The sequence below is a fragment of the Triticum dicoccoides genome, chromosome 3B, assembly GCF_002162155.2.
Source record: "Triticum dicoccoides isolate Atlit2015 ecotype Zavitan chromosome 3B, WEW_v2.0, whole genome shotgun sequence".
NCBI classification, from domain to species: domain Eukaryota; kingdom Viridiplantae; phylum Streptophyta; class Magnoliopsida; order Poales; family Poaceae; genus Triticum; species Triticum dicoccoides.
The window spans coordinates 289,175,561-289,197,352 of NC_041385.1; positions in this window are offsets into that span (position 1 = coordinate 289,175,561).

Genomic DNA, 21,792 nt, shown 5'->3' on the forward strand with positions numbered 1-21,792 from the left:
GGAGGGAGGAGAAACCGTGAGGGGAGGGGAGGGGAGGAGAGGAGAGGTGGAGGAGGTCGCCGGAGAGGAGGAGGAGGAGGTCGCCGGAGAGGAGGAGGGTAGTATGGTGGAGGAGAGAAGGGAAGATGGAGTGGAGGAGTGGAGGAGAGGTGGAGTGGAGGAGAGGTGGAGTGGAGGAGAAGAATGAAGAGGTAAGGAGGAGAGGACACGCCCAGCCATATATACGGCATAGTAATGGCGCACCGCGGGCAGGTGCGCCATTAGTAACTTTTGTTTTTATTTTTTTGATTTATTTTGAATTTTGAAGGCGGGAAGATACTAATGGCGCACCATGGGCAGGTGCGCCATTAGTAACTTTTTATTTTATTTTATTGATTTATTTTGAATTTTGAAGGCGGGAAGATACTAATGGCACACCACGGGCAGGTGCGCCATTAGTAACTTATTTTTTTATTTTTTTAATTTTTTTTTTAATTTTAAAGGCAGGAAGATAGTAATGGCGCACCATGGGCAGGTGCGCCATTAGTAAGTTTGAATTTTTTTGCCTCTAGATCTTGAAAGCCCCATAACTTTTTTCTGTTAGGTTTTTGGGGATTTTGAAAATGTTTAACGGGGTTCCCCCAGTTAAATTTGGATGTAACTTTTCGAGTAGATGATTTTTCATATAAAAAACTTTTTCATCCGAGTTCGTATGCAAAAGTTATGCCCATTTTACAAATTTCCACAGAGATTTTGCAAATAAAGTCGAAATTCATATTTGTAAATTTTCCCAACAACTAGACCACATATTACATGGGAAACTTATTTTCTTTTATTTTTTTGACATTTCCATCATTTTCTTTTATTTTTTTTAAAACTGAAAAGGCGATCCACAGGGGGGGGGGCATTCGGTGTTGGGGCAAGTTAGTAATGGCGCACCATGGGGTGGTGCGCCATTACTAATTAAAACTAGTAATGACGCACCGAGATATGGTGCGCCATTAGTAACAAATATTTTTTTATTTTACTTTTTACTTTTTTGTCCAAAACTACTAATGGCGCACGGGGGATGTGGTGCGACATTAGTATGTCAACTACTAATGGCGCACGGCAGACATGGTGCGCCATTAGTAACAAAAAAAATTTATGTTTTTTTTCAAAACTACTAATGGCGCACCACACAAGAGGTGCGCCATTAGTAATATATTACTAATGGCGCACCGAGACATGGTGCGCCATTAGAATATAGTAATGGCGCACCACATGTCTGGTGCGCCATTAGTGGCCATTCCATCTATAGCCCTTTTTGTAGTAGTGAAAACACGGGGTAGGGGCTCCAAAAACGTGATCAACGTGGCTCATGATACCATGATGATGTAGGGTGGAACCCTATGTGAATGATCTTTCACGTTTGGAGGGATCCTACGGGGAATCATGAAGAACACACGGAAGCACAGAGGGGAAACACGGGGGAAACGAGAAAGAGAGAATCACTAAACCGACATAGAATCAATCACACGAGTGCTAGATCACCGACAACATTGAGTAACATAAGATCCACGATCAACTAAGGTAAGGATACATAGGAACAGTTCTTCTCCGTACGGAGGTCTTGATGGTCTTCCCTAGAAAGGGGTCTTGAATCCGCTTGGGGGATCTTCTCTGAAGAGGTCCTGAGCTCCGAGGAGAAGTAGCCAAGTGGATGAGCAAGGCTCTCACACAAAATATGAGCTAAACCTATGCTGCTCCAGAAAGGAGATGGGGGTGTCCTATTTATAGTCTTAGTGCAAATGGAAGTCAAAACGAAGGGGTACAAGGGCTCCAGCCCGCACGATCGGTCACTCAGGTGTCGGACGTCCGGAAGGCGTCAGACCTCCGGAGGCTCGGGACGGTCCGGTCGTCCGGGCGCGCTCGGACTTCCGTTGTTTCAGCTCTGGTGTAGGCGCGTCGGTCGTCCGTAGATGGTCGGACGTCCGGAGCTTCTGGAGGGGCCGGACGTCCGGAGGCTGTCGGTCATCCGTAGATTTGGCTCGGGTGTTGGTCGTCCGGTCGTCCGGAGCGTCTCGGACATCCGTAGATTCAGTTCGGGTGGCCTGGTACCAGACGTCTGGAGGGTCCGGTCGTCCGTGTCCTGGGACTCGTCGGACGTCCGGACAGGGTCGGACGTCCGATGCCTGTAGCTTCTGCTGCAGCTCTTCTTCTTGTCCATCATGCTTGGGGTCCTCGCCGTCTTGGCTCTTGTATGTAGTTGTTCCGTGGCTCGCTTCCAGGCACCTGATAATACACAGAGTTTCCGAATGAGGTAGTAGCCATGTCTCGTGAGTAGGGATAGGAAGTTCGGAGAGGAGCGAGTTCACCTTATCTTCAATAGCCTTAGCTCGGGCTCGTGTCATGGGTCCAAGAGGTGTTGAGGGAGATGTAGGCACGTCCATGGGGATGAGAGAGGGATGCCCCGCGTCACATCTGCTCCTGTACTGGTACCACCAGATTTCTCCAAGGACTATGTTATCTATTGCGACGCCTCGCGACAAGGACTAGGTTGCATTCTCATGCAAGATCGTCATGTAATTGCCTATGCTTCACGGCAGTTGCATCCACATGAGGAAAACTATCCTACTCATGATCTAGAGCTTGCAGCTGTAGTCCATGCACTTAAAACCTGGAGACATTACCTTCTCGGTAATCGTTGCGAAATCTTCACCGATCACCAAAGTCTAAAGTACATATTTACCCAACCGGATTTGAATCTCAGGCAAAGACGTTGGGTCGAATTGATCACAGATTTCGACTTAGGGATAACTTACACCCCAGGAAAAGCCAATGTCATGGCTGATGCACTAAGTCGTAAATCTTATTGTAACAACCTGATGTTACAACAAAGTCAACCGCTTCTCCATGAGGAATTTTGGAAGTTTAATCATCACATCGTTCCTCAAGGATTCCTTTCTACCTTGGTGGCGAAACCTACCCTTACGGATCAGATCATCAAAGCTCAGAAGGTAGATCCGGGGATATCCCATATCAAAAGAAACATCAAGAAAGGAGCTGCAGATTGTTTCTCCATTGATGATCAAGGAATCGTATACTTCAGAAACCGTTTAGTGGTTCCCAAGGTACGAAACCTGAGGCGATTGATCCTTAAGAAGGCTCATGAATCCCCTCTCACCATTCATCCCGATAGTACAAAGATGTATCAGGACCTACACCAGAGGTTCTAGTGGACTAGGGTGAAGAGAGATATTGCTCAATTTGTTGCCAATTGCGACGTCTATCATCATGTAAAAGTAGAGCATCAACGGCCTGCTGGCACCCTTCAACCTTTAGCTATTCCTAAATGGAAATAGGATAAAATTGGTATGGATTTCATTACCAGATTTCCCAGGACCAAGAGAGGGAATAATGTTATTTTCGTCGTTATCGATTGTCTTTCCAAAGTGGCCCATTTCTTGCCTGTTCGCGAGAGTATAACCGCTAGTCAGCTAGCAGATTTATACATCTCTCGAATAGTGTCTCTCCATGGTGTTCCATTGGAAATCAACTTGGATCGTGGAAGTCTCTTCACCTCTCGATTTTGGGAAAGTTTCCAAAATGCTATGGGAACTCGTATTTTCTTTAGCACCGCCTTCTACCCTCAGTCAAGTGGTCAAGTAGAACGCGTCAATCAGATTCTAGAAGACATGCTTCGAGCTTCTGTTATCTCATTAGAAATGGATTGGGAGAGATGCCTTCCATTTGCCGAATTTGCTTATAACAATAGCTATCAATCTAGCTTGGGAAAAGCTCCTTTTGAAGTCCTCTATGGACGAAGATGTCGAACGCCTCTTAACTGGTCAGAAACCGGGGAAAGACAATTCTTTGGCCCGGACATGATCCAGGAAGCAGAAGAGCAAGTTCGCATCATTTGTGAAAAGTTGAAAACAACCCAATCTCGTCAAAAGAGCCAATATGATCGTAAGCATAAGGCTATGGCTTTTGAAGTTGACGAGAAGGCTTACCTTCGGGTTACTCCTTTGAAGGGAACCCATCGCTTCGGTATCAAAGGAAAATTGGCTCCTCGCTACATTGGACCCTTTCGCATTCTTGCCAAATGAGCAGAAGTTGCCTACCAATTGGAACTACCTCCGCACCTCTCCAGAGTCAACGATGTCTTCCACGTTTCTCAACTCAGGCGTTGCTTCTCGGATCCTATCCGTGGAGTGGACCATGAAACGCTTGATCTCCTAGATAATCTCACATATCGAGAATACCCCATTCGTATCCTCGATCAATCCAAGCGTACCACTCGACACCATAACATCAAGTTTCTCAAGGTTCAATAGTCGCATCATTCCGAGAAACAAGCCACTTGGGAATGGGAGGATCGTCTTCGACTTGAGTAACCCGCTTTCTTTCCGGAGGATCCTAAATCTCGGGACAAGATTTTTCTGAGTGGGGGTGAGTTGTCACACCCTAGCTAGTTCATGCATTAAAGTGCTTGCATCATGTCTATCTTTCATCAGAAACTTGAAATGGGGATGACAAAACCCCCAGCACCCCCTGAAACCAACTAGGGCAAGAACATGCAAAAAATAGCAAATGGCATTGGGCACTAAGAGCAAGTCCAACTGGGCGACCCATTTGGTCCGCCCACGTCCGTTTGGGATGCCACGGATAAAAACATAGGCCCAACGCGTCGACCCATTCAAACAAACCGTCTGCTTTGCATTTGCACGGACCGATTCCCGGCCCAAAATTGCACCTGAAATGCGTCGGCGCGGATGCGCCCCCTCCTCTCGGTGTCTGCCGCGGCCCCGCATGTCGGTCGTCCAACCACCCCAGCGGTCATAGTAATCCGGCCACCAACCGAGGGCTCGCCTGGCAGTGTGTGGAAGGGCCGCGTGCCCATTCTTTTTGATGGACGCGTGCGGTGGGACAGGCCTCATCCACTCCCCCGTCCACATCTGGCCACCTTTGCTCCCTCGCCGAGGACCAGGAAACCCTAGCCAGCCATCAGCAAACCCTAGCTAGCCAGCCATGGGAATCTTTAATGGGAATGGAGGGAAGAAGGGGAGCTTCAGTGCTAGAGCGAGCTCTTCCCGCGGGTAGCCTGCTCCATCGCCACCGGCTAGATGCGGCACGCCACCACGGTAGCGGGAGCGGCTATACATCCAAGTCCACCAGGTGCGGTGGCACTGGCAGTACCGCCAACCTATGTCGTATCCAGATGTGAACTTGCCAAACGACTGGCATCTGGACCCGCAACGCATCCCCATCCTGGCAGCGACGCAGTCCCTGCGGGCGCGCGTAGAGGAGGTTCACCAGTGGGATAAGCTCCTTACGCCGGAGCAACACGCCATGCATGCCTACGTACCAGACTCCCCCAACTGGAGAGCTGATTTGCACTAGAGCACGAGGAGGAGTGCCGCCTTGGCGTCCACATGGACCACAACCTTCCACCACTGCTCCTACGGGTAAAGCTGGAGGAAGAGGAGGCATAGGAGGAGTATCAAGCCACCGTCAAGGAGGCCCTGCAACACGCGCTGGAGGCGAGCCGACTCAAGGAGGACGCTCATTGGGATGGGCTGGAGCAATACCTAGCTCTATCCGCGGCGGGGACTCCATCCAGGCGCCCTTGTTCTTGTCGCCACCATTGTCGGCGCCGCCCCTTGTTGAGCCCAAGGCTGAGCCAGAGCTGAAGCTGGAGCGCCAGCCAATGCCCATGCGGAAGCAGTCACGGCCGCCCCTACTTGGCCGGAGGAGTCTTATTCGTGGACCGGCTAGCTCCACGAGTGGGTGAGCATGCTTCCCTGCTACTTCGCCTCCACGCCAGAAGAAGGGGCGGCCCACCTTGAGTGTCAGAGGGTGCATTGGCTTGTCGAGGAGGGTGCCGACGGCGAGCAGAAGATATAATATGAGCAGCAAGTGTGCCGCGCCGAGGATATAGTCCGTCTTGAGGAGGAGGAGGAGGAGGAGCATGCTTGGCTTGCCGCTATACTGCCGCCGCAGCAGACGCCAGAGGAGGCTGCTCGGCGGCCTATCAAGATGCGCTCGGTTGGGCTGGGCCTCCCCCCATCTTCATTGACCTCACTGGTGGCGATAACGATGATGGCAAGGGCAAGGCGGTCTATTAGGGCAGCGTGCGGGCGTTTATTAGATTTTTTAAATTTTTTAGTTGTGTTTAAGTGGGATTTGGCCAGTGTTTGACCGGCCATTTATGTATAATTACGTTTAGTTAGTCAGTTTCAGCCACGTCGGAAGAAATGGGTCATCCTCCCATTGGGCGCACCTGCAAACCCAAATTAAAAATCGGATGCGCACGTTCGCCCGGCCGGCCCAAATGGACGAAATGCGGACAAAGCGAGCGTCCGTTTGGATCGACACGTTGGAGTTGCTCTAGTTCAATAGGTTAGTCCCAAAAGATGATATATAATTGCATACAGTGACTTATAGAACATCCAAGATTGATACTATAATGGCATGGAACAATAAAAAATTATAGATACATGGAGATGTATCAAGCATCCCCAAGTTTAATTCCTGCTCGTCCTCGAGGAGGTAAATGATAAAAACAGATTTTTTTGATGTGGAATGCTACCTATCACATTCATCATATAATGTTTTATTTTGTAGCATGGATATTTGGACTTGAGTGATTCAAAGCAATAGTCTATAGTTTGACATGAAAACATAAATACTCAAGTATACCAACAAGCAACCATGTCTTTCAAAATATCAACGCTAAAGAAAGTTATCCCCAGTTCATTATGCTCAGTCATTAATCCAATCATGAAACACACTCAAACATTAGTTACATCCAATGCACAAGTATGAAAATAGTGCTCTCTAGTTTGTGCTTTGTAAGAGAAGATGGAGACTCAAAAATCAAAATTGCATAAAAGTAAATAGATAGGCCCTTCATAGAGGGAAGCAAAGATATACAGAGGTGCCAGATCTCAAAGTTTAAAATAGAGATAAAATTATTCTTGAGATAGGCATGCTTTTCCTATCAACAAAAACCGCCAAGAATTCCCAATATCTTCCATGCTAGACACATCATAGGCGGGTCCCAAAAATAAAATAAAGTTTATTTCCTTTCCACCACTCTTTCATAATCCACGACTAGCTGTATCCATGGGTACCTTCCATACCAACACTTTCCAAGGAGTTTATTATTGATTATATTTTTCACTTTGGGACCGGGCATCCCTATTACCTTGCCACTTTTTCGTGTAATGATAAGTGAATAAACACTCATCGTGAGAATAACACACCTAGCATGGAAAATACTGGCCACCCCATGTCGCTTCATGAGCGGTACGGGCACACAAAACAGATTTTTTTTGAATGATTAGAGTTGGCACATGCAAATTTACTTAGAACAACATATAAATACCGCATATAGGTAGGTATGGTGGACTCATTCAGCACAACTTTAGGTTTATGGAATTGGATGCACAACTAGTATTTCTTCTTAGTACAAGTGGAGGCTAGCAAATAGATTGAGAGGCGACCAACCAAAAAATCAAAACAGTCATAAACATGCATTGAGCATAACTAGCACTGAATAATGCACCATAAGTAGGACGTAACTTCGTTGGATAACATTGAATTTATGTGCATGCATAGGGAATGAAAAACCTTAACACCAATATTCTTACTAAGCACAATTTCTCACTAGCATAACTCACATATTATCATCTCCATATCATAAAACTATTGCAAGGAATCAAGCTTATCATATCCAATGATATATATGTAAGTTTTTATTATATCCCTCTTGGATATTCATCACGTTGGGACCAAATTCATAATTTGTGCAAATTACAATTACTATCATCAACTCTCAAAAATATATAAGTGAAGCATGTGAGTGCTTCTATTTCTTTAAAATATAATCACCACCGTGCTCGAAAAGATATAAATGAAGTAGTAGAGCAACTGCCCAGCTCACAAGATTTAAGTGAAGCACATAGAGTATTCTCACAAATAATGATAAAGGTGTGTCTCTCTCAAATAAGTGTGTCCAGCAAAGATGATTGTGACAAACTAAAAAGCAAACAAAACAAAGACTCATATAATACATGACACTCCAAGCAAAACTCATGATATGTGACGAATAAAAATATAGCTCCAAGTAAAATTACCGATCGTTGGTAAAAGAAAGAGGGGATGCCTTCCGGGGCATCCCCAAGCTTAGTTGTTTGGGAGTCCTTGGATATTACCTTGGGGTGCGTTGGGCATCCCCAAGCTTAAGTTGTATTCTACCTCTAGGGCTAGGCAAATGTAATTGTGATTCGGTCCCCTCTACGAGCTAAACCCCTTGGCTTATATACACGCCACGTAGGGCATCTAGGGTTATATGTTGGTATCCAGAGGATCGCATAGAGACAACATGAGATATCCTGGAGTATACATCGGCAGGCTCAACCTTGATCACAACCAGGCGTGTAGCTTCCGGAGTCTTCCTTAATGAGAATGTGGGCCCACTAGCCCAGCCCGAGGACTATGGGCTAACTAGGTTAGTACCCTCTAGTCTAGGACACCATCATAGAGGATGATGCAGTACAGTAGAGATAAGTATTTCCCTCATTTAAAAACCAAGGTTATCAATCTAATAGGAGAACCACGCAAGACCTCGTGAACAACACCTACACACAAAATAACAAATACTTGCACCCAACATAAACAAGGGGTTGTCAATCCCTTGGTGGTTAATTGCAAGGATCAAATCTCATAGTGATAGATAGATAAACAAAAACACAAAATAAAATAACGGTAAATAAATTGCAGTGCGATATTTTTGGATTTTTAATATATGATAAAGATAGACCCGGGGGCCATAATTTTCACTAGAGGCTTCTCTCTCGAACAAAAAAGCATACGATGGGTAAACAAATTACTGTTGGGTAATTGATAGAAAAGCCCATAGTTATGACGATATCCAAGGGAATGATCATGTATATAGGCATCACGTCCGAGACAAGTAGACCGACTCCTGCCTGCATCTACTACTATTACTCCACACATTGATAGCTATCCAACATGCATCTAGAGTATTAAGTTCATAAAGAACGGAGTAATGACTTACGCAAGATGACATGATGCATACAAAGCAAACTCAAGGATTTACCCAGGTTTGGGCTGCTGTGAAGCGTAAAACCCTACTCCTACTTTGTTGTATTAAGTGTATGAAGCTCAAGTACTAGGAGCGCAAATTGCCGACAAGGTTGCGCGGGAAGTGCAGCTACGCGTGTAAATGAGAAAAGTTCCGACCATTGTAAAGGTAGCCATGGGCCTCCTTTTATAGAGAAAGGGGTCACCACAGTCGCAAAATGGTCTTTAAATAAGGAAAATAGTGGCTACAGTGCCAAATACCTAACTCTGATGGGTTAGGACAAATGCATTAAATGCACCATGAGGTGTCACACTAGTGAAGTTCTCCGACAAGAGTCGTCTCTCCTTCTGTGTCGTTCGCCCAGCTACCTTGTATTATCTTGACACGCTCCTGGGACAGGTGTCATTAAAGTTGTACCTTTGACGACGAGCTGACACGTGCCCAGACAGAACTCACCTGACTACTGATACGTCTCCGTCGTATCTATAATTTCTGATTGCTTCATTCCAATATTATTCAACTTTCACATATTTTTGGCAACTTTTTATATGATTTATTGGACTAACATATTGATCCAGTGCATAGTGCCAGTTCATTTTTTCTGCATGTTTTTTGTATATCAAAGTATCCATATCAAACGAAGTCCAAATGCAATAAAATTTCACGGAGAATTTTATTTTGGAATATATATGATTTTTGGGAGTTCGAATCACTGCAAACGGAGGCCCACACAGCCCACAAGGCACCAGGGCACGCCAGAGGCCCTGGCGCGTGGTGGTGGGTTGTGCCCTCCTCGAACGTTGGTTGGAGCTCTACTACGGGAGCAAGGAAGCTTATATCCAAAAAAAATCGTGTAAAAAGATCAACGCAATTGGAGTTACGGATCTCCCGGAGTATAATAAACCATAAAGGGCCAGATCTGGAGAGCGTGAAACAGAAGAGAATAGAGAGGGAGATCCAATCTCGGAGGGGCTCCTGCCCCTCCGCCGACATGAAGGCCATGGACCAGAGGGGGAAACCGTCCGCTGTGGCACCCCGGCTCAGAGAAACCGGAACACACCCGTATTCCAGCCCAGAGATCGAGGCGAAGTCTTCTGGAATACGGCACTGCTTAGCGTAGAACAAACCAGCTTTCTATTATAGCACAAATACGAATACAAGGTCTCCAATATTACAATGAATAACACCAGCACGTCAACACTACGCCAACCACAGTTGCTCTATGCAAGCAGCATAACAACTCGAGGCTGCGGAACCTCTACTGCTAGCAGAAGAACTATTGGCAGCGGAAGAAAGAACGGCGATGATGGACTCCAATCCGCAGGGACTCTGGCTGGAACGTTTATCCTAGCTCGCGAACACAGGAACCACACCAAACAAGTAAGCAATCCAGGCATGTCCTGCAAACTAGCATGACACGCCAGGTCAGTACATTGAATGTACCTGCAAGCTCACAATAACCAAAAGCAATCAAGGCAAACAACAGCCTGGCATTAGCAGGTTAAATCAATCATGAACAAGATACTAGCAGAACAACATGGTATGCACAACTTAACATGATACAATTGTAACATGGCACGGTCATATGAACATGATGATACTACATGCAACAGTTTAACATATTATGCACCAACTTAGTCTGCTCGGGTTACCTCGTAACCAACACATGCATCAACTTACCAACATCAGTATCCTCGATACCACGGTGATCCTCTCGCGATCACGAATATCCAACAAATCGGTATCCTCGATACCGCCACATCTTTCTCATCATCGAACCGGGGTTATTATTAATCAAGTTATTATTATTGTTGGCTCATAGTGTGACCTACTCCGAACTGGGTCCATATCTGCGGGCGCGGCTATCGATAGATTTAAACACACACTCTGCAGAGGTAGCGCACTTTACCCACACCACAGAACCCATGGCCTCGCACTCCCATTCGGGTGGACCAACGACGGTCCAACGAAACCCTTCCCTTGCCATGAGACTCTCCTGGCCACTTCGACCAACTCCCTCTCAGGGCTAAGTCATGGGTGAACCCATGCCTACCAAAGGCATCTTCGGCCACCGTTGTGGCAAAACAAATGGTCCCAAACGGGGACATGTATCCATACAATAACAACGGACACATAAGGTTATGTCTACCGGGCCAGGGTACCGCACGTCCATAACCTTCCCTCGTTGGAGGCACTGACAAGAGGCATGACAAAGGACCGAATCAAGACCCCCCATAAAGGTAAATGTGGGTGCACTGGTCAGCTCGATTCAGTGGCACCATGACTCAGCCAACAGTTGTTCAAGTTCAATTAAGTCCGGTTAAACTTGAATGCAATAAGCTGAGTCATATGAAAATAACATGATGCAACAATAATGCATGATACCAACATAAACATGGATACAACATAAGCCTCAAGCATAATAACAGTGAATCATTTATCCAGATGAGCATGGCATACTGACAAGCATAATTAACACAACCATAACTCTACCATAAGCACATCCTGACTACTAGCATCATGAAAAACAACCATGCAAGAACGTAGCAAGAACAATACCAAGTAAGCATGTCACCAACTAGATGCAGCGGAACATGCAAAGCAACGGTACTAGATAACAAACGATAAGCATGCATTAGAAAGAACATCACAACTACCAACATGTATTACTACTACCAAGCATGACTTATGAACATGATACTAGCAAGTATCGCAAGATATCATGATGCATCATAACATAGCATGAAGGTGGACACAAGTCCACGAGCATAACTGAAACAACGACAGTAGAAGCAAACAAGCAGGCAGATAAAGGCAAACTTTTATTAAATATTCAAGTTAATAACCAAGGCTACTGCATGACTATCATGCAAGTGGCTGTTGTGGCTTGCCTGGGGTGATGGAGACTCCGGGAAGAAGTGCGGCGAAGCCGTGGAAACGAAACTCCGGATGGTTCTCTCTCGAAGGGGGCTAATAAGGACAAGGGCAAACTGGTCATTTTCACAGTGGGACCACCTCATGAAAATGGAACCAACAGAAAGAGCTCGAATATACAAAGATGTGAGCATTGGTTTCACCTTGATCGGAGTTACGAGAAAAAAGTTGTGAGGTGTTGAAGTTCAGGGACTAATCTGTGAATAAAATTTCAGCAAACAAGTCCATGGAGGCAAAAACTGAAAGCGCCTTTGGAGAAATACGCTTCCGCATAGAGGAAACATATTTTGAGCTGCAGTTAGAATTTAACATGTTTTCCAGAAGGGAAAACACATTTGGATAGGAGGCAGGAATGCGCTTTTGATGACTGAAAACGTATTCCGAAAAACGTGTGTCCACTTAAAACATGTGGACCCGGACGGGAGAGGCTTACAGACGGGACCCAGGGGGCAGGGGCAGGCTGGTGCAGTCGTCTTCTTCCTCCCTCGTTCTATTCCTCGCGTGAGGTAGAGCGGGGGCAGGGGAGGAAGTGGCCAAGGGGCCGCCTGACTCCGATCCCCGGCCCGGCCGAGGGCACCGTCGGGACCGCGGGGCCGCACCGCACCTGCTCCAGGAGAGAAGAGGCGCAGGGGAGGCCTGGAGCGATGCCGACGGGAGGAGAGCAGAGAGGAGTAGGGTGGACACCGACGACGGAACGTGCTGCTCCGGCCACCCCCAAGCCAAGGCATGGGCACCGCCGGCTTCAGGGCGGAGCACCGCATCCATTCAGAGTCAAATGAGGCACCGGAGATCTACAGAAGAGACGGTTTCGCGAGGGGAACAAAGAGGCTACAGAGAGCTCGGGCGGAGGAGGTACTCGGCACTGCGGGCACTCTGATGAGGGGGAAAGGGGGTGGGGTGGCTGAGTGGAACGAGGGGAAGCTCGTGGACATCTCTGGAGGAGTAGAGCGAGGCTAGGCTCGCCGGAACCAAGGTGGAACCGTGGCGGCCGAGGCGAACTCCGGCCAAAAGAGGAGGGGGCCGAGTGCTCCGGTGGTCGGGAGAGGCGTGGAAGGGGATTGGGAGCTGCGGAACAGGTTGGGGGTCCTATATATAGGCTAGGGGGAGGCTTCTCGAGCTCACGAGCGAGCTCCAGCTTGCAAACAATGGAGGCCAGGGGCTACTAGCGGCACGGGCGCGGTGATGGCGACTAAACCACAGCGGTTCCGGACGGGGCAGCAATGCAGGGAGACGTAGTCGAGCACGGGCGAGCTACCGGACATGATTTGGACGCGAGAGGCAGAGGGAGCGGACGAGAACATGGGCGACAACGTGCCAGAGCACGAGATTTGGCATGTCTGTCCTATGGTCACCACGTGCACTGGTGCAAATGGCGTTTTCTAGCCGAACCGATCATGTCTAGTAGAATGACCATGATACCCTGAGCCTAAACGAAGCAATAAGTCGGTTCAGGGGCAAAGAAGAGATTTGCAGGAGAAGCCAAGAGGTTTTGGCAGCAAGGTGTTTGTGCTTTCCAAAGGGGGCAAAATCTGGCATCGAAGGAAGTGATTTTTCTGGTGCTTATCACACATTAAGGTGACTATGATCACGAGAAATCTGCTTAAGAGGAGGAGTTTAGAGGGTGCTTGCTGTAGAAAGTGCCATAATGGCCAGAAATGAAGATTTGGATGATGCACTCACATAGTTGAGTAAAATGAGCTGAACATGGTTATGGCCCAATGATTTGAAGATATTAAGATGCCCAAGGAATTTCATTCCATTTGGATGAACCTAAATAACACTTGCTTCACATAGCTTCTCTCTAGACAGAAACTTGGAAAAATCCCACAGGGCAAATAGATTAATGGATTGAGCCACAACTTGGTGGAGGGAGTTTATATGCGTAATAGAATGCCCTGGTAAATTGTCATCTTAAATAAACCAATATAAAATATAGTTTCTTCACAAACTGAAAATTTGACCAGAAACTAAGATTTGGAGTTGTGCTCACATAGAAAAGTTACATGAGCTCATATTGGGTGGAGAGTGAAGATTTGACCAAATGAAGGATGTGGCAAAATTTTATCTCAGTTGGACATGCCTAGAATATACTTCCTTCACAAAGTTTCATTCTGTGCAGAAACTTTGTAAAATCATAGAAAAATAATTACTAGGCAAATGAGGTTGAACTTTGGCACAGGGCAATGATATGGATAGGAAATGGTGTCTAAGAATTTGGGGATCAATTGGGAAAAGATAAATAGCACTTGCTTCACAAAGTGCCATTTAGGGCAGAATATGAAAATAATTATTGGAGGATTATTTTTGAACATGGCAATGAAAAGTTTTGCCATATTTGAGCAATATATGACCCAAACAATTTATGATAATTATTTGGGAATTTTATGAGTGAGGGAAATATGGGTTGCTTCACAACCTAGGACTAACTGAGTTATTCTTTTAATAGAAAAGGAATATTCCCAATAAAAGAATATTGGGATTTGGGCTAGGATGAAAATGGCAAGGTCTAGGGAAGGATTTGGGTATGAAAAGCCACTCTGGAAACAAAGAAGAGGTCATCTTCTTCAGCTTCCAGACCACAAAGTCGCGGAGAAAGAAAACTCAGGCAAAAATCTCAGAAAATCAAAAGAACTAGAAAGGGCCAAAAATCAGGCTGTTACAACTCTTACCCCCTTAAATAAATCTCGTCCTCAAGATTTGGTTGCTCAGGGACAAGTATGAATATGCTGACTTAGGAAACCATTTCTAACTCGGGTATCCTTTTCCTTTATTGTTGTTCCCACTAAATTTTTATCTGACTGGCTCTGGGTGGTTTGTCTCACTGTATCCACATTCTGACGGATCTTATCTTGCTTGTTCATGCTTATACCGGCTCCCATTATTTTCATATCTGATGACTTAGCTGACTGTGAGAGATTATCATGATTGCAATATATGCCTGTCTCACAAATCCAAGAGTGATTTCCGGTTGTTGTGTCTGTACTGACAACCTTCCATGAAGTGCTGATCAGATTTTCCTGATGAACACCCAAGCTCTGACTCCTTGCATTGGGTTTCTCCACTAAATACAGGTCCTTTGGGTTCCAAATGGTGTTTTGAGTCATAACCGTTTTCCTGATAGATTCAGACGTATCGCAGGAGTTTCTGAATCATCCTGACTGGCCCCGTACCAAATATTTGACTGTCGCGTGTCGTGGCCAGCATGAAGGGGTATGGCCTTATATGATAGTATCCGCAGACTTGAATGATAGTGGTGCTGACAGACAAAATTTTATTTATGCCAAGCTATCCTTTGGTGATTCGCATAATTGAGGGCACATGCTTCCCAACTGTTATTCCACATACTGATCACTCATTCTGTCGACATATCCTTGGAGATAGTAGGCAATGTAATGCTTTTACCAGGGTTGCCGTGGTTGAAATGAAGAATTGACCCTTAGTTTGACTTGGCAGACTTAGATATTCAATACTGACAATTCTGAGCATATACTGTCGACCAAGCGGGTGGCCTTGATATGGGGTGCTTACCAAAAATTGAGTAGACCCCCTTAGGTGAATATCCATGGTGATCAATACTGACTTAGACTGTCCGGGGTATCTGCACCATGCGGTTCTTGCAACAAGTACCAGTCTTGCTCCTTCATTACTGCTTTCTTATCTGGATCCTTGGCTCAAGGAGCAGGGTCATATTGTTTCTCTGTGAGACCATAGTTTCTGTCGGGTGCACTATTCTGACAGGCATACTCTTATCCGCATCTTCTAACATGGTAACCCATTAAATGGCAGGTTCAACACCTCTCAAGTTTTGACCGTAGGAAAATGATCATTCGAACCCTTGCAAGAAATCGGCAAATAAATCAGTAGCCACCAGAACGGTCTTTACAACTCATCTCTGGGACACTACTGAAATAACTCAACCACGGCTCAGGATGGCTGAAAAGCAGCTCAGAGCATGACATCGGGTCGATAAGAAGAAAGTGGCAGCTCCCTAAAATAGCCAAAAGCAGCTATAGGGTTACTGTCACAAAAAAAGAAACTCAACAGCTATACGAGACGGCCGAAAAGTAGCTCAGAACTCGTGACAGTTGTTGAATAGAGAAATAAAAATCGGCATCCACCCTGGATAGCTAAAAACATCTCAGATCATAGGCGTGGTGCCTTCACTAGAGAAAAGGAGACAAGGGCTCATCAGGATCATCTTCCAGGTTCACAGGTACTTGTACTGAGCTCATTGTTGTCATCAATCTTCATAATCCTTTGTCACACTGCGGTGTATAGCTGGCTTCCTCCGTTTAACAATCCTCATGTGCTTGTCAAATCTGCATTCGAGTGACTTGCAAGACCTTGGGGGTATGCTTACCGCATGTATATGAGAATCTGATTCCCGAGGCAGACGTGGGTACTGATTCTTGCTTCTGTCCAAACTGTTGCAGATCTAATTCTTGGGATGCACTTGCACGGGAATTCATCCATATAACACGAGGAATCTTGCCTTGGAAGCTTCTCTGGTAGCTTGTGAGGGAATACTGGGTTGCTTAGACCAGAAGCTTCACATTGTGATTACCACATACATATATCTTAATCTTTTCTTCTGTTGATTACCTGTATGCACCGGGGTTTGCTGAACTATCCTACTTTCTGAGCATTGAATACATGGCACGTTCTTGCTTGCTTCCAGGTACATCTTGTTTCAAAATCATCCTCAACGAAGAATCATACCCTTGCATTTGAACCATATCGCTTGGTAATATACTGTCAATCTTGCACATAGCTTATCTTCTTGCTGATTTGATCATTTCTGCTATGAAGAGTGCACACTGAGGCAAACCTAATTATCCGTATCATGATCAGATATCCCCATATCTCAATGCAGTCGCCTAAGAATTCCATACTGTTGGGAGGAGTGCACGCTAATGCAAACTTGATACTGACAGTCCATCCAGGATTTCTTTGCATTCAGATGAGATATTCCAAATTTCACTGCAGTCTGCTGATAATTCCATTCTGTTTAGCTGAGTTTCCAAATATGCATTCCTTGCTGACTCTTCGGGTCCGGTGTCGGTGGACAAGCAACTTTAATAAGGGGAAAATTTGTAACACCGAAGGCCCAAAGAAAGAAACAAAAGAAACAACAAAAACAAAAGCACACAAGCATATAAATAATCAAGAAATCATCACATACTACTGCTACTCACACAATAATATGCATGCACACCTAAGCACACAAATCTCATGGAAACTCCGGTAGTACGGTCTAATAAGCTGTGGCGGTGTGCACAAATGTGAGTCTGTGTGTGGAAGGAGTTAGAGTAACCAAGGCTACACCAAGCGTTGGCTAAACTCCGGTTACATCTGGATGGATATGGAGGCGAGGACGGACTTGGCGAAACACAAAGGTCACGACCACATCATCATCAAGCGCACAAAAAAGAACCATGCACGTCCAAAGAATGGAATGACTGGGAAAGATAGCGGTGAAAAAACAAGGCTTGCTGACATTGCCCTTTTCTGATAACCACGGTCAGTAAGGGTTGCCAAAGGGACGAGATGGATGGCACGATTCAAGATAGAAACAAGTCTATCACCGAAACGATATGGGTGAATGGTGAAAAGATATCGACGCGATATCCGAGCATAACTCCTGCAAATGGTGTCTAGAACACGTGGCACCAGGGCATCACTCTGCTGGGGCAGAGATGACACCGAACACCAATGAGCAGGCATGCTAAGAAGGAGGGTGCAGGTAGTGGATCGAAACCGATCCCGCCTACACTCATAAGGTAAACCATTAGTGACCAGATAATAAATCTATATGCATGCTATTCAACAAACAAATGCAGCAAGCAAGGGCAACAACCACACCCTATACTACCATTTTCTAATGTTCCAACAGACTAGGACGGTCTATAGCCAGACCTAGCTCTGATACCAAGCCTATGGCTCCCCGACTTAGAGAAACCAGAATGCACCCGTATTCCAGCCCAGAGATCAAGGCGAAGTCTTCTGGAATATGACACTGCTTAGCATAGAACGAACCAACTTTCTATTATAGGACGGATATGAATACAAGGTCTCCGATATTACAATAAATAACACCGGCATGACGACACTACGCCAACCACAGTTGCTCTATGCAAGCAGCATAACAACTCGAGGAAGCGGAACCTCTGTCGGATTTCGGGGTCCGGCAACCCGTGAGAGGTTCGAACACTGGGGTGCGTGCGGAGATCTCAACTTGCCCAGCCTGCCTACTCACGATCCTCCCTAGCCTAGTGCGAAGAGCTCAGAAAGACACAAGAACACAGAGATTTATACTGGTTTGGGCCACCGTCGTGGTGTAATACCCTACTCCAGTGTGGTGTGGTGGATTGCCTCGAGGGGCTATGGATGAACTAGTACAAGGATGAACAAGCCTCAGGAGGTGAGGTGTTCTTGAGCTGGTGTGGTGCTCCACTTGCTCTGGTTTCGGTCCCTCTCTATGGTGGTGGCTAAGTCCTATATATAGTGGCATTGGTTCTCTTCCCAAATATGAGCGGGAAGGGATTCCACAACAGTGGGATTTGAAAGGGGACAAGTAGTACAGTCTATCCTGACAAAAGTAGTCTTCGCCTGCAAAAAGCCTCTGGTTGTGACGTTACGGTGGGATCGGTGATGACCTCCATCTTGCCGTCCTAGCAGTCTTGGTCTCGTTGCACCAGAATGGAAACCTTTGGTTGATTCCTCGGGACTCCACGCCTGTGGCTTGCCTGCCTTGCACCAAAGAGGAAACCTGCGCTCTGCGCCCACTTGGCACCCGCCTGGCCTTGGTCGTCAGGGCTCATGTTAGCTGAGCCTCATGAGGTATCTACATAGATCTCTCTGCCCCTCCGGATCCCTCCTGAGGAGGCCGACTCCTTCGGGGGTCTTGGCATCGTCCGCCTCGCGAGGCTTGGCCCCTCGTGAAGGTCTTGTTGTGTTGGTGTCGAAGCGGGGCCGTACCAGGCCGTCGATGGATCCACGTGGTGGGCCACAGGCAGGCAGGACTGGATACCCCCAAGTCCAGGACGCCGACAACCTCTACTGGTAGCGAAAGAACTATTGGCTGCAGAACAACTAACGGCGATGATGGACTCCAATCTGTAGGGACTTTGGCTATAACGTTTATCCTAGCTCGCGAACACAGGAACCACACCAAACAAGCAAGCAATCCAGGCACGTCCTGCAAACTAGCATGACACGCTAGGTCAGTACATTGAATGTACTTGCAAGCTCACAATAACCAAAAGCAATCAAGGCAAACAACAGCCTGGCATTAGCAGGCTAAATCAATCATGAACATGATACTAGCAGAACAACATGGTATGTACAACTTAACATGATACAATTTTAACATGGCACGGTCATATGAACATGATGGTACTACATGCAATAGTTTAACATATTATGCACCAACTTACTCTACTCGGGTTACCTCGTAACCAACACATGCATCAACTTACCAACATCGGTATCCTCGATACCACGGTGATCCTCTCACGATCACAAATAGCCAACAACTCGGTATCCTCGATACCACCACATCTTTCTCATCATCGAACCAGAGTTATTATTAATCAAGTTATTATTATTGTTGGCTCATAGTGTGACCTACTCCGAACTGGGCCCATATCGTGGGCGCGGCTATCGATAGATTTAAACACACACTCTGCAGAGGTAGCACACTTTACCCACACCACAGAACCCATGGCCTCGCACTCCCATTTGGGTCGACCAACGGCGTTCCGATGAAACCCTTCCCTTGCCATGACACTCTCCCGGCCACTCCGACCAACTCCCTCTCAGGGCTAAGTCATGGGTGGCCCCATGCCTACCAAAGGCATCTTCGGCCACCATCGTGGCAAAACAAACGGTCCCAAACGGGGAGATGGATCCATACAACAACAACGGGCATAGAAGGTTATGTTTGCTTATCGGGCAAGGGTACCGCACGTCCATAACCTTCCCTCATTGGAGGCACCGGCAAGAGGCACGACAAAGGACTGAATCAAGACCCCCCATAAAGGTAAATGTGGTTGCACTCGTCAACTCAATTCAGTGGCACCGTGACTCAGCCGATAGTTGTTCAAGTTCAATTATGTCCGGTTAAACTTGAATGCAATAAGCCGAGTCATATGAAAATAACACGATGCAACAATAATGCATGATACCAACATAAACATGGATGCAACATAAGCCTTAAGCATAATAACAGTTAATCATTTATCCAGATGAGCATGGCATACTGATGAGCATGATTAACACAAGCATAACTCTACCATAAGCACATCTTGACTACTAGCATCATGAACAACTACCATCCAAGAACGTAGCAAGAACAATACCAAGTAAGCATGTGACCAACTAGATGCAATGGAACATGCAAAGCAATAATACTAGATAACAGATGATAAGCATGCATCAGAAAGAACATCACAACTACCAGCATGTATTACTACTACCAAGCATGACTTACAAACATGATACTAGTAAGTATCACAAGATATCACGATGTAGCATAACATAGCATGAAGCTGGACGCGAGTCAACGAGCATAACCAAAACAACGACAGTAGAAGCAAACAAGCAGGCAGATAACGACAAACTTTTATTAAATATTCAAGTTGAGAACCAAGGCTACTGCATGACTATCATGCAAGTGCCTGTTGTGGCTTGCCTGGGGGTGATGGAGACTCCGGGAAGAAGTGCGGCGAAGCCGCGGAAACGAAACGTTGGACGATTCTCTCTCGAAGGGGGCTGATAAGGGCAAGGGCAAATTGGTCATTTTCACTATGGGACCACCTAGTGAAAATGGAACCAACAGAAATAGCCCGGCTATGCAAAGATGTGAGCGTTGGTTTCACCTCGATCGGAGTTACGAGCAAAAAGTTGTGAGGTGTTGAAGTTCAGGGACTAATCTGTGAATAAAATTTCAGCAAACAAGTCCGTGGAGGCAAAAACTGAAAGTGCCTTCCGAGAAATACACTTCTGCACAGAAGAAACGTATTGTGAGCTGCAGTTAGAATGGAACACGTTTTCCGGAAGGGAAATGCATTTTGGATAGAAGGAGGCAGGAATACGCTTACGTTGACTGAAAACGTGTTGGGGGAAACGTGTGTCCACTTAAAACATGTGGACCCGGTCGGGAGAGGCTTACAGGCGGGACCCAGGGGGCAGGGCTAGGCTGGCGTGGTCGTCTTCTTCCTCCCTAGTTCTGTTCCTCGCGTGAGGCAGAGCGGGGGCAAGGGAGGAAGTGGTCGAGGGGCCTGCCGGCTCCGGCGATACCCAACTCGGCTGAGGGCACCGGTGGGACCACGGGGCCGCGCCGCACCCGCTCCAGGAGAGAAGAGGCGCGGGGGAGGCCTGGAGCGATGTCAACGGAAGGAGAGCAGAGATGAGCAGGGCGGACGCCGGCAACGGAACGGGCTGCTCCGGTCACCCCAAGCCAAGGCGCGGGCACCGGCGGCTTCAGGGCGGAGCACCGCATCCATTCAGAGGTAAATGAGGCACCGGAGATGAACGGAAGAGACGGCGTTGCGAGGGGAACAGAGAGGCTACAGAGAGCTCGGGCGGAGGAGGTACTCGGCGGTGCGGGCACTCCAGCGAGGGGGTAAGGGGGTGGGGCGGCTGAGTGGAACATGGGGAAGCTCATGGACATCTCTGGAGGACGAGAGGGTGGCTAGGCTCGCCGGAACCAAGGTGGAACTGCGGCGGCTGAGGCGAACTCCGGCGAAAAGAGGAGGGGCCGAGTGCTCCGGTGGTCGGGAGAG